Raw genomic sequence first — 13,935 nt, forward strand, 5'->3', positions numbered from 1 at the left:
TAGTGATATGTTCACCATTCACTCTGGCATGTCTCTTGCTATTGCCCATGTTCAGCTCATTTTTAGGCAACCATGCATGTGAGACTTTGCTGATATGATATCCTCTTCTGGTCTCTGTGGGTACCAGACACCCATGTAGCACACAGAAATTCATTTAGGTAAATGCCCATATACATAATATATTTAGGGGTTTTGTTATTTTTGTTGTTCTGTTTCTGATATTGCTTGTTTGTTTGTTTGTTTTTTTCAAGACTAGGTCTTGCTTTATAGCTCTGGCTGTCCTGTAACTAACTATGTAGATCAGGATAGCCTCAAACTCATAGATATCCTCCTGCTTCTTCCTCCCAAGTGCTGGAATTAGAGGCATCTACCACTATGCGTGGCTCCATAAGATAAAATTTAAATAAATAATTTTTAAAACAGAGTACCTGAAATTGAGAAGGAAAAGAAGTGAGAAATGAGGGGTTGAAGGAGGATGAATACAGAATGAATTTGATCTAAACACATTATATGCATATAGGAAATTCTCAAACACTAAAAAGATGTCTATGCCCTGTCCTAGATTGCTTCTATGTTGCTGCAATAAAACACTAAGGAAAACCAACATGGGTGGAGTGGTGATATTTTATCTCATTTTACACCTTTCAGGTTGGAAGCACAGTCTGTAGAAGAACACTGCTTACTGTCTTGCCTTTCCTGGCTTAAATATTTTGCTTTTGTAGACATTGAGAGTCACACAGGGACTCATCCCACATTAACCATTAATCAAGCTAGAGAAAGAACCCAAGGAGCTAAAGGGGTCTGCAACCCTATAGGTGGAACAACAATATGAACTAACCAGTACCCCAGAGATGTTGTCTCTAGCTGCATATGTATCAGAAGATGGTCTAGTTGGCCATCATTGGGAGGAGAGGCCCTTGGTCTTGCGAAGATTATATGCCCCAGTAAAGGGGAACGCCAGGGCCAAGAAGTGGGAGTGGGTGGGTAGGAGAGCAGGCAGGGGGTGTGGTATAGGTGACTTTCAGGATAGGATTTGAAATGTAAATGAAGAAAATATCTAATACAAAATTGGAAACAAAAAAAAAAGAAAGAAAGAAAAAGAAAATGTTCTGTAAAATGTCAACAAGGCAATCTGATGGAAGTAATTCCTCTGTTGCTTTTTACTCTTCTCAGGAAACTCTAGTTGACTTCTTCCTGAGTCACTTTTGACTGAAAGAAATAGACACACAGCAATGGTCTTTTATAGGTCATCATTGTTAGGTCATTTATAGATGAGGATTTGAGACAGAGAATCAGAAACAGTCCTCCTTACCATTATGGATCCCACAGTCTATCATGAAGGACATAAAGACCACCATTTTTAATATTTCAATATTTTTCTCACTGTTTCACTCTCTGTCCTCCCCCATGGACTGGAAGCTTCATAACACAGTAGGTACATTGTGCTCCTGTAGAATTTTACATTATTCACCAGAAAAAATAAAAATAAAAATCTTCACTAAATGACTGAATTCGGATGTCAAGACATCACCTATTCCATTTATAATCAAACAAGATTTATAGAGACTATGGCTTATATCATTTCAAAAGGTAATATAGTGGCTTAGTGGCATCAATCAAAAAGTGTGATCAAAAAGGCGTAGTGGCTCATGCCTTTGATCTCAGCACTCAGGAAGCTGAAACAGGAGAATGACTGTGAGTTTGAAGATAGTTTGGCCACCTAGTGAATTCCGGACCAGCCTGGGATAAAAATAGAGACCTTGTCTAGAAGAAAAATATGCGAACATATATAAATTCAAGCAAAGTAGGCAAAAGTACTCAGGAGAAAAATTAAGCAGATAGAGAGGATAAGGAGATAATAGCTCCTACCCAGGACCAAGCTGTCAGTCATCTTCTCCAAAGCCCCTCTCCTTAAATTGCCCACAAGCTATTTGGACTCCACTTCATCCTTCTCTGTCTTTCTGAGATAGAATTGGATTTGGCCCATCTAGACACCTCAAGTGCTAAAATAATTGCTTCTTTCTTATGCCAAGTTCCAGGACAGAGTTATAAAACCGTGAATTATCTACTAGCTAACTTTTTATTCACAAAAAAAAAAACAAAAAAAAAAAACAAAAAAAAAACATATATTTCTTACTAGTTAAGGAATTTTTTTCCTTTTCTTTTCTCTCATTTAGCATTTTCCTTAGAGTTAGATGATGCTCCTTCTGGGTAGACTCCTATATCTGGTGACACTTTCCCAGAGTACCCACAGCATCCTATCATAGAAGCTGCTTCATTATAGCATCCTGAACCTGTCCATAGTCAAAGGGTCTCTTCTCATCACTTTGACCTGTAGGCCGGGTTTTAGAGACATTGTTGATAAAGAAATGGAGGCTGTAGCCTGACTCAGTAAAGGAGACACACATGTCTTTGGTATTTTATGATCACAGAGCAGCTGCAGCAGCCTCTGGGCCAGATAAGAGGGTCTCGCCAAATGGGACAAAGAATGTTTGTCAATATTAACCAGGTGGTCTGCAAACCCCAGTAGCAAAGGTAATAAATGATGTAGTATCTCCCTTTTTCTTTGGCCTTAAACCTAGTCTAGCTTCCTGCTGTAATTATATCACCAGAGACCTGCCCAATAAAATCGAGATTGATTCATTCTTTCCTTAGCCTTCCTAAGTAGCTCCTAGAAACTAAGACTGGCTACTACATTTTAAATAAGGGGTCCACTTTGGACTAAGCTACTTCCTTCTAATGGGAGTTTACTCCTCCCCCTTGTGAAAGGAAGCCCATTGGCTCTAAAGGAGAAAGTAAATTCTGTTTTACTTTGTAAAACTCCTGTTATTAAAGCTAGGGCTTGGACTATATATAGCTCTACTTAAGAGAAACTGCCTAGCATGCCTGAAACTCTGAAATCCACCAGCACCACAAAAACTAGGCGTGATGGTATATGGTTATAATCTGAGCAGTCTGTAAGTAGAAGCACAAAAATCAAGTTCAAGGTTAGAGCTGAAGAGATGGTTCAGCAGTGAAACAGATTTACAGTTCTTTAAGGGAATCTGGATTTAATTTCCATTACCCTTGAGGTTGCTCAAAACTATCTATAGCTTTAATTTCTGGAGGTCATCTGGCTTCTATAGGTAATGTACTCACATGCACATGCATACACACATACACAGAGAGACATGTAAATAAATATAAAATATTTTCTAAAGAATATTTCTCTAGTCATTGAAAAATACATATATAAGTATTTATAAAGAAGGCATAAACTATTGCAAGGTTTTGTTTGCTGAAGACCTTTAAATAAGATTAACTAGTCAAGCTCTTGTTCTCCCTTGTTTCTCTCTTGCGCTTTCTTTGCTTCTCTCCCTCTTTCTCCACATTTCCTCCCCCCACTCTCTCTTTGTGTGCTCATGGCTGGCCTCCATTCTGTACACTTCTCTTCTACTTCTTCTCTTCTACTACTTCTCCTCTACTATGTCTCTTCTATGACTTTTCTTCTTGTTGTCTTCTTCTCTTCTCTTCTTCTCTTCTCTTCTTTTTCTCTTTTACTTCTCTTCTCTTCTCTCCACTTCTCTTGTCTTCTCTCTCTCTCTCTCTCTCTCTCTCTCCCTCTCTCTCTCTCCCTTTCTATGCCTCTACTACCCTGTTAACTCCCCTCCCCATGTCCTGTGTAAACTCTATTCTATATGAGATATATATAGAGAGAGATTGATTCAGCAGTGAAAAGAATAAAATTCAATCTTTGCCAAGTCTGCTGTTACAAATAGAGTACATTTTATCTTTTTCTTTTTTCATTGAAAGAGTCTAACTATTTAGCCCAGGCTGGCCTCAAACTTTAGAACTCAACAGTGTTCCTGTCTCAGCTGTAGGAGTCTTGGGTGTCCATTACAACATAAAGTTATTTCTGGCAGATTTTCAAGGGGTAGTTGCTACCTGACTGCAGCCTCCTTAATAAAGACCATGTCATCTTAAAAAAAAAATAATAGTCTTAAAAATAGTTGACTCCTTCTTTGTGGTAATGTGTGCTTAGGTTTGTAAGAAATCACATTGTCCTCTGACCTCCTTTTAGAATAGTTTAGTGTAGGTCTTAGGACATTGCATCTCACACCAGCTGATAGAAACCATTTGGCCATCTTACATGATGTGAGCTATCACTACTACTAACTCATATTCAGCTGCACTCACCTATGGGGATAACTTTGGCCAAAACTACATCTCTTAGACAGAAACTCTTATAAATATATACGAACCTTGTCTTTTTCAGTTGCTACAATACTTTTCTTGCCAATAGTTCCTCAAAAAGTATTTTCCTTCAGGATGTGTACTTTTGTAAAATATGAATTGATGCTAGAGAACTTACAGGTATTACAACTCCTACATCTGGAAGTATGTGACTCTTTTTCTGTTATCACACAAACCACAGGAAGAAAGACATTCTTGCTGGTCTATGTCGGGCAGCACACCAGGAGTGAAAATATTTCAGGTATAGGTACCACTGCCAGGGTTACCCTCCTCCAAGTTACATAGATGTTCATGGGGGACGTAGTATCTCACAGGTGGTGCCATCCTTGCCACTCTAAAATCTTTATTTATTTATTTATTTATTTATTTATTTATTTATTTATTTATTTATTATTAGATATTTTCTTTATATATATTTCAAATGATATCCCGAAATTTCCCTATACCCTCCCTCTGCCCTGCTCCCCTGCCCATCCACTCCCACTTCATGGCCCTGGCATTCCCCTGTATTGGGGCAAATAAAGTTTGCAATACCAAGCGGCTTCTCTTTCCAGTGTTGGCTGACTAGGCCATCTTCTGCTACATATGCAGCTAGAGATACGAGCTCTGGGGGTACTGGTTAGTTCATATTGTTGTTCCACCTATAGGGTTGCAGAACCCTTCAGCTCCTTGGGTGCTTTCTCTACCTTCTCCATTAGGAGTCCTGTGTTCCATCTTATAGATGACTGTGAGCATCCACTTCTGTATTTGCCAGGCACTGGCATAACCTCATACGAGACAGCTATAATAAGGTCCCTTCAACAAAATCTTTCTGGCATTGTGCAAAAGTGTCTGGGTATGGTAGCTGATTATGGGATGGATCCCTGGTTGGGGTAGTCTCTGGATAGCCCATTCTTTCATCTTAGCACCAAACTTTGTCTCTGTAACTCCTTTTATGGGTAATTTATTCCCTATTCTAAGGAGGAATGAAGTATCCCATCCATTGGTCTTCCCTCTTCTTGATTTTCTTCTGTTTTGTAAATTGTATCTTGGGTATTCTATGTTTCTGGGCTAATATCCACTTATCAGTGAGTGCATATCTAATGACTTCTTTTGTGATTGGGTTACCTCACTATGTCCCTCAACAGAAGAATGGATTCACAAAATATGGTACATTTACACAATGGAGTACTACTCATCAATTAAAAAACAATGGATTTATGAAATTCTTGGACAAATGGATGTATCTAAAATCTTTACTTTTTAAAGAAAGAACTAAAATCATGAGGTATACAACAGAGACATAGCCTATGGAAGAGATTTTTTTAAAAAATGAAATTTTTAGGCCACTTCTAGAAAGACTCCACAAGTAAAAATTGTCCCCATTTATTTGTAGATTAGGGAGTGAAAGACAAGAACAATAGGGGGAGGTCTTATTTCAGATTGGTCATGGAGAGTACTTCTTATATTATAGTCACTGAATTGCATATATATAATTATTTATCATTTTTATACCTATACTTGGCAATGCTAAGTAGTTTGTGAAGTGAATTTTCTTCCAAGATGTTCTGAAGTGCCTGGCATATTTTAGAAGTAGGAGTACTAAAAATAATTTTAAGTAACTTTTTGTTATTTTGTAATATGAATTAGGAGGAGCCAAACTGTTCCTGAGTGGCACAGACTGTTTTTGTGCTGTGGTCCGAAGGAGAAGAAAATACAAAGAGGACCAACCCTATGTTCTCACAGTAAGGAACAGGGCACATTTGTTGTTTTTAGTGTGTGTGTGTGTGTGTGTGTGTGTGTGTGTGTGTGTACACGAAGGACGAAGGAGTCCTACATAGTAAAGAAGTCAGCAAATTAAATAATATCTCTTGGAGGTCCATTCATTTATGCATCTGCGTGAATGTGTATGTGTCTGTGAGTGTGTGTGTATGTGTGCATGCCTCTGAGAGTAAGTCATCAATGGGAGGAGAGGCCCTTGGTTCTGTGAGGGCTCAATGTCACAGTGTAGGGGAATGCCAGAACCAGGAAGGTGGACTGGGTGGGTGAGTGAATAGGGTGGAGAGGTGATAGGGGATTTGTGGAGGGGAAACCAGGAAAGGAGATAACATTTGAAATGTAAATAAAGAAAATATCTAATATAAAAAATAAAATTAAAAAACTTAAAATTTTAAATAATTTTAAAAAGATAAAAAATGTATAGATTTTAATTTTTTTTTAAAATTGAAAAAAAATATTTTTAAAGGAGTACATTACCTGATGCATTCATGTCCTATAGTGATTTAAATAGGAATGACCCTATAGACTCATGTTTTGTAATACTTGGTCTATAGGGAGTGGCACTATTAAGACTTATGGCCTCATTGAGTAGATATTGCTTTGAAGAGGACATGTGTCACTGTTGGCAGAAGCTTTGAGATTTCACAATATGAAGCTTGGCCTAGTGTCTTACTCTCTTATTGTTTCATGCAAGTCCAGATATAAATCTTTGAGCTACCTCTTGAGTTCCATGTCTACCTTTATGCTTTCATGCTGTGATCATGGTTTTCCTTCACATCTATAGAAACACTAAGATATGGTTCCTTGATAATTACAGTATATATATATATATACATATATAGTCTTCTGTGAATGTTTGTATGTCTGTATATGGTAGAGTAATTATCTATATACTTCTGTGTATCTCTAATATTATTGGGCTATTTAACTGTCTTAATATGTAGATGTGTATGTGAAGATTGCTTTATTGAGTACCATGTACTAAATGTCAACAACTCAGGAGGGCATGTCTAGGATGATATTTACATCCATAATGTAAAGGATTATTCCTTTATTCATAACAAATTCCACTAGAACTGTCAGTACATGAAACCAGTTCACCTGAGATGACAGGACAATCTTCTTTAGTCACCAAATATGTCTCCACACCTGGCTTCACAATAACATGATAATCTCTTTAAAAAAAAAATATGCCGGGCGTGGTGGCGCAGGCCTTTAGTCCCAGCACTCGGGAGGCAGAGGCAGGCAGATTTCTGGGTTCGGGGCCAGCCTGGTCTACAAAGTGAGTGCCAGGACAGCCAGGGCTACACAGAGAAACCCTGTCTCGAAAAACCAAAAAAAAAAAAAAAAAAAAAAAAAAAATTAGGTAAATATCAAGTATACTGATTTAATCATGCATATACTAACAGACTGTAACCCATAATTCTCTTCAATTGAATTAAAACATTTAAGGGAGATGTTTTCAAGACAGAGATTACCTGTATAGCAATTGTTTTGCTTTAACTCACTCTGCAGAGCAGACTGTTCTTGAACTCACAGAGATTCACCTGCCCTTGCCTCACCTGTACTGGTATTAAAAACATGCATCAGCACCACCCAGTTAAATTGATGTTTTTACTATTATATTTCCATTGAGAGATTTTACAATCTCCAGAACCCACATGGTTAAAGAAAAGGACCAACTTTCACAAGTTATCCTCTGACCTCAACACATGTACAATAGCATAAGTACACCTGTAAATAAATAGATAGATAGATAGATAGATAGATAGATAGATAGATAGATAGATAGATAGATAGATGATAGATAGATAGATAGATAAAAAATGTTTTTCTAAAATTTTAAGTGCTTAGTTTAACTGTTGGGTGCCCACATGCTGGAGATTTATACTACACTAAGTGTTGACAAAACACATTTGGAATCAAAAGTGGAGTTGTTCCATTTTGTAAGCCTTTGGAAAGTACTCCTTGGACATCCTCTAATGACCTCCTAAAGCATATGATCTTGCTTGATGTTATATGAGAGAAAACTGTCTATTAGTATGGTAAGGACAAAAACACATTGTCACACTTGACCTGATTGTACCATATCCCATAATAATATTAGGGAAGCTCTTTGATCCTAGATCTCATATGAACAGTTAAGAATTCAGAATTGTAATCCTCAAACCTCTCCATATCTAAATGTACTAGGTCCAGTCTATGCTTTTATAAGACTTGGATCTCAGGTCATTGCTATTCTGTGTGGTGAGTTTATCTATACACACTGAGTAAAGAGAGAAAGAAAACAGTATTCAATTGATTTTTGTCAACAATCAATTCTAGAAAAAAATAACAGCATTTAAAACTGTATAAACTTTCTAAAGAACTGGATCCAGCCAAGGGGGGATTCTTCTAACCAGACAATAGGTCAGTCACTGAATCTCTACCAGTTTTCTGAATTCCAGGAAAATACCTCTTGTTTGCTGTTCCACAATCCAAAGACTGGGTGTTCATTTGTCAGTAACTTTCCCCCAGGTTCAAAGGCATCCTAGCTCAGAATCACTTGTGACTACATAAAGACAACATAGGCTTCTCTATCCTGAATCATTAATAAAATGGCATAAGGAAGTGAAATTCTGTAGCTGCACAGGAATGGTATATAACTATGGGATTTAATCTCTGCCTTTGTTTCTCAGTTCCTAATCAAAGTCTCTCCTCTTGTTGCTGGATCCCTTGGAAACCATCACTTCCCAAACAGTCTTCACTTCCCAGCAGCACCTACTTCCTCTTCTCAGCACCTCCTTCCCTTCTACCTTTCCAGCCATGAGACAGGGCCAAAGACCAGCCTAAGATTGGAGAAGGGTTCTGAGAAAGGGGTGTTCCAGAGTCATGAAAAGAATGACTCAAAGTCAAGTCATGAGTGCAAACTGAGAGCCTTGTGCTCTGGCCCTGCTGGCTATACAGACAGCTCATCCAGATAGTCCAGTTCTCAAAGAACAAAGCCCATTCTTTTATTTGCATATCAATTAATTCACACACACACTCTAGGTTCCCTTTTGAGGATTCCATGAGTTGGTATATTATGACCTTAGCTGCTTGATTCTTAGAAATGGAAAGCAAGTATATTTTTTAAACATAGCAAATGGATTCAGAGATCTCTTGCCTTTGTAAACACAGACTATCAGCTACCTGGATGGGATCTCACTCTGAGATTATAATACCCAACACTCTGGATCTACCCTCTGCTAGGTTCCAGGCTGAAATTGAATTCAGGAGTCTGTTTGCCTTTGTAAGCAAAAGGAATAAACTTTAGCTGTGTGGGATCACCACTCCCTAAATTTCTTTATCTACTTCATTAATATGGTCTTGAGAAGCTGTCTCATAATACAGCTGCATCTGTTCTTTTAGGTCCATGAATTCCCTCATATGATTCATATTGTATCCTCATATTTTACTTAGTTGATTATTTATAACTATTTATATATTTTTGGATTTTTGAATTCACCCTTTTAAGGTTCTCTCCTTAAGGGCTGTCCTGAAGGTCACTGCTTTTACCCTTTTTGCTAAAGACAAAGACACTCCCTCTTCTCCTAGACTCATGCTACTTCTAATTATCCTGAAATCCTTAACATTAGCACAGAAAAATGATCCCTGATAACCAATGCTGGAGGAATCTTTCCCAGGGGGGAAAATAAAGTCAATTATATTCATTACTGTACAAACAAGTCTCACAGCTAGCAACACTCAAGAAGGCCCATGCACTTCTTCCTGTGCTCCAGGGGTGGGAACCATGTCTCATCATCCTTGTTCCTTGTATGTGGAGATACAGGACTCAGTGCTGAATCCAGAATGGCCTTGAAAGGGACAAACTGGCCTGGTTCCAGACCCTGGGAAAGGGCGAGCAGGTGTGGGCCTCCACTAGTGTTGATGATTGCTGTGGACATAAAGCATGTTCCTCAGAGGAATATGGTCCTTTTCACATTAAAGACTCCATGATAATCAAAGACAGCAGGAGTCCAGGAGGCAAAATGGTGTCACTAATGTCTAAGTAAAGTAGTAAAGGCTGGGACTTCAGGACAGCCCTTAAGACTGTGAAAAATAACTAAATATGAGTTTAAAATTATATAATTTTGCAACTATGCAAAAATATAAGGATGCAGTATGAATTGTAAAATGAGAGTCACAGTTCTAAAGGAAGAGAATGAGCTTTGCCATGAGCCAGAGTGTCAGAAAGATAGGAAGGAAGGAGATAAAGGAATTTAGGGAATGGTAATCACAAAGCAAAATCCCAACCAGCGAACACTTTTGTTTGTTTGTTTGTTTGTTTGTTTATGCTTACAAATGCAGACAGATTAATGAGTTTAGTATCAGCCTGTGACAGAGCTAAATTTAGGTCCAGTTATAGTTTGAGTGGTAATCTCATGACCAAGTCCCACCCAGATAAATTTACAAAAGCAGGCAGATCTCTGATTTTTTTTTTTTTTTTACAATGTTAAAAATGATCATCATCGCCGGGCGTGGTGGTGCACGCCTTTAATCCCAGCACTCGGGAGGCAGAGGCAGGCAGATTTCTGAGTTCAAGGCCAGCCTGGTCTACAAAGTGAGTTCCAGGACAGCCAGGGCTATACAGAGAAACCCTATCTGGAAAAACCAAAACCAAAACCAAAACCGTTATCATCAACATTATCATTATCATCATCATCAACAACAACAAAAGAAACACTGTTTATTTCCTAATAGTCTAGGGGCTGAGGTCATGGAATACTGATTGATATGATGGTCAAAAAGGAACCTGAAATAAATAACACAATGCATATATAAAAAGAAGCTACCCTATTGTCTGCAAGAGATGAGCTAACAAAAAGTGATAGAAGCTGTTCAGAATTTTTTCTCTAGCAAGAGCTGAGTTCTCTGCAAATCTATGGAGATGGAACACTGCTCTTCAAGAATTCTTTTTCACGGGATTTCTGACTTTAGTCAGAAAATTCATGGATAGTGAACAAAGCTCTTTTAGAATTTTTCATAGCTAGTTTAGAATTTTAAAGTGCAAGGATTAGAGAGTGATCACAGCTCTTTTAGAATGGGTTTTGGTTTTCTGGTTTTGATTGGAATAACCAAGAATCAATTTTAGAATTTTTCTTAAAGAATTTCTGACTCAGTATAAAGGTCCAAAAAAAAATAATAATTCATAGTAATTTTTATGACTTTGCTTATAAAATCCATGTGCTATCCCAAGATCTTTTAGAATTTTCCTAGCTTGGGCTCACAATTTGACTTCCACGTGTTTATTTCTGCCACTCCCAGACACCCCTCTCTCAGGAACACAGACCCAGCAGAGGCTATTCCTTAGCAACTGGGCAAGTGACATACCCTGCTTGTCTTGCAAGGCTCTTCAAGTAAAATTACTGATGGCCCCAAACTCAGCACCTGCATATGGTAATTCTTAGTGATCTATTTTTATCACTGTTACCTTGTTGCCTATCAGTAATCTCCTACTCATCCACACAACACACTGCCCCTATTCCAAAGGAATATTTCTGCTTGGGCATTGTGAAACAAAGTGTCTTCAGGAACTGTGAAGGTATGTTAGACTCAAAGCTGATGATTTATTAAGTAAAAGTAGCCTGTGATCTGAAACAAGAGCTGTCAGTCAAGTGCTTGCCTTGCTCTGGACAACCCTAGACTGAGGTCAAGGCCAGGGGGAGGTGGATGCAAACATGCAAAGGGACAAATCAATATGGGACACTATTCTTCCTTCCTTCCTTCCTTCCTTCCTTCCTTCCTTCCTTCCTTCCTTCCTTCCTTCCTTCCTTCCTTCCTTCCTCCCTCCCTCCCTCCCTCCCTCCCTCTCCTTCCTTCCTCCCTCCCTCCCTCCCTCCCTCTCCTTCCTTCCTTCCTTTCTTCCTTCCTTCCTTCCTCCCTCCCTCCCTCCCTCCCTCTCCTTCCTTCCTCCCTCCCTCCCTCCCTCTCCTTCCTTCCTTCCTTCCTTCCTTCCTTCCTTCCTTCCTTCCTTCCTTCCTTTCTTTCTTTCTTTCTTTCTTTCTTTCTTTCTTTCTTTCTTTCTTTCTTTCTTTCTTTCTTTCTTTCTTTCTGTTTCTCTCTCTCTCTCTCTCTCTCTCTCTCTCTCTCTCTCTCTCTTTCTTTCTTTCTTTCTTTTCATGAGAGATGGGACAGACACGATCTCAGTATAGTCTGACCTACTCTGACAACCTATATCTCTCAGAGGCTTTTTATATATAAAATAATTTTCTCAGAAACTTTATTCATTGATTTTCAGCTTTTCAAAATGCATGTACTCCTAAAGTCTTCTTTGATTACATAGGAATATTGAAAGAAGAATAAAGCAAACAAACAGCAATTGCATGAGAACTAAAATTTAGAATTCTGATAAAATCAATTTTCTGTAAGCTCAATATCTTCTTCTTTAAGACTGGTGTCATAAAGCCTTGTGGTTACAGCAATACTGGACAGGATGACTGTACTTTAATTTGATTCTGTTTCAATTTGACACATAATTAATAGATCAAAAATTATTTCCTACTACCTGTTATAACAAACTTGACTTTCTACAAAACTTTAACATCTCTGACCTCTGATACTTCCTTCCTTCCTCTATATTTCTTTGACTTTTGGCATAAGACCACTTCCCTTTTTCTTTGATTCTTAAAATATTGTACAACCCCTTGCTTAATAAAAGTGGTCTGTTAATTCATTTTCCATAATATTAAAAAAGTTCTGGTCTGACAAATATGTTCTGCAAGGCAGGTGAGCTCTATTTTGCTCTTGTGAGAGTTTTTCCATCTTCTTTTTAACTGGCTGAATGTGCAACCTAAGCACATTGGTAGTAAATATGAAACTTTCATTTTCTCAATACCTGTCACCAGCCAGACTCATTCATAATGCTCTTTGCCATTTCTTCCTGGGGGACTGCTCTCTTAATGTCATCACAGTTGAAGTCATATTTTTGTAGTCATTTCTTAATAATTAAGATAATTCCTTCCTTGTTTCAAAGGTTTGATCCTATTCTACTTAGAACTTCAATCAAAATTTTTAATTCTTGGTACAGATCTCAACCTAGATCTTGATTCTGAGCTTTGGGGGAAGGCAGGCAGAATTGAGTGTTCTGTTTTTGTTGTTGTTTTTGTTTTTGTTTTTTCTGTTGCTATGATACAACCTCATGACCAAATTGACTTATCTAAGAAATATTTTATTTTGATTTACGATTTCAGATGGCTAAGAGTCCATTATCAGGGAGATGGAGCTCAGTGGTTGAGATCACTGCCAGCTCTTCAAGGAGATGCAAATATAATTCCTGGAATCTATATGACAGCTCACAACTGTTTGTAGATCTTGATCTCAGGGGTCCAATGCTTTGTTATGGCTTCTTAGGACACTGCAATCACATTGTACACAGACATGCATGCAGGTATACAAAATAATAAAGAGAAATTTTAAAAAAGGATACCATCTCACATAACAGCACATAGCAGTCATGGCTACAGGAACCACAGCCTGAGAAATTATGTTTTAAATACCAAGAAGGAAACAGAAGGGACAAAACTGGAAAGGGCATGAGATTAAAAAATCTTAGAGCATATACCAGTGGTATACTTCCTCCATCAAGGCCACCACTAAAAAGTACCAACACTAGGGACCAAGGTTTAACTATCTGAGCCTAAGAAATCTTTGTTCAGTCCACAAGTGCTAAGCTCTTCTGATTATTTTTAGCATATTACCGTCCAGGGTTGGGATAGGAGTAAAGGGAGCTGTCACTAATTATGAGTTTAGCTCTCATGAACAACACCAAACTTTCCAGATAAACTCCAGCTATGGGTATTACATCAAATTTCATGAAGAACTTTTCACTTGTTTTTTTCTTTCGGCTAACATCCTAAATCCCTCAATCAGTACCAACCATACCTATCAAGATGAAGGGGATCCAGGTCTCTTGCCTTGATGTGG

General features: G+C 38.1%; 1 pseudogene; it reads right to left on the reverse strand.

Annotated features, from left to right (window-relative positions):
• Nucleotides 1-4,017: 4,017 nt before the first annotated feature.
• On the reverse strand, nt 4,018-4,557 carry LOC110305138 (exosome complex component CSL4-like; annotated as a pseudogene).
• Between the last annotated feature and the right edge of the window lie 9,378 nt (nt 4,558-13,935).

Source organism: Mus caroli, unplaced genomic scaffold, assembly GCF_978045245.1.
Source record: "Mus caroli unplaced genomic scaffold, Mus_caroli_1 scaffold_1, whole genome shotgun sequence".
Taxonomy (NCBI): domain Eukaryota; kingdom Metazoa; phylum Chordata; class Mammalia; order Rodentia; family Muridae; genus Mus; species Mus caroli.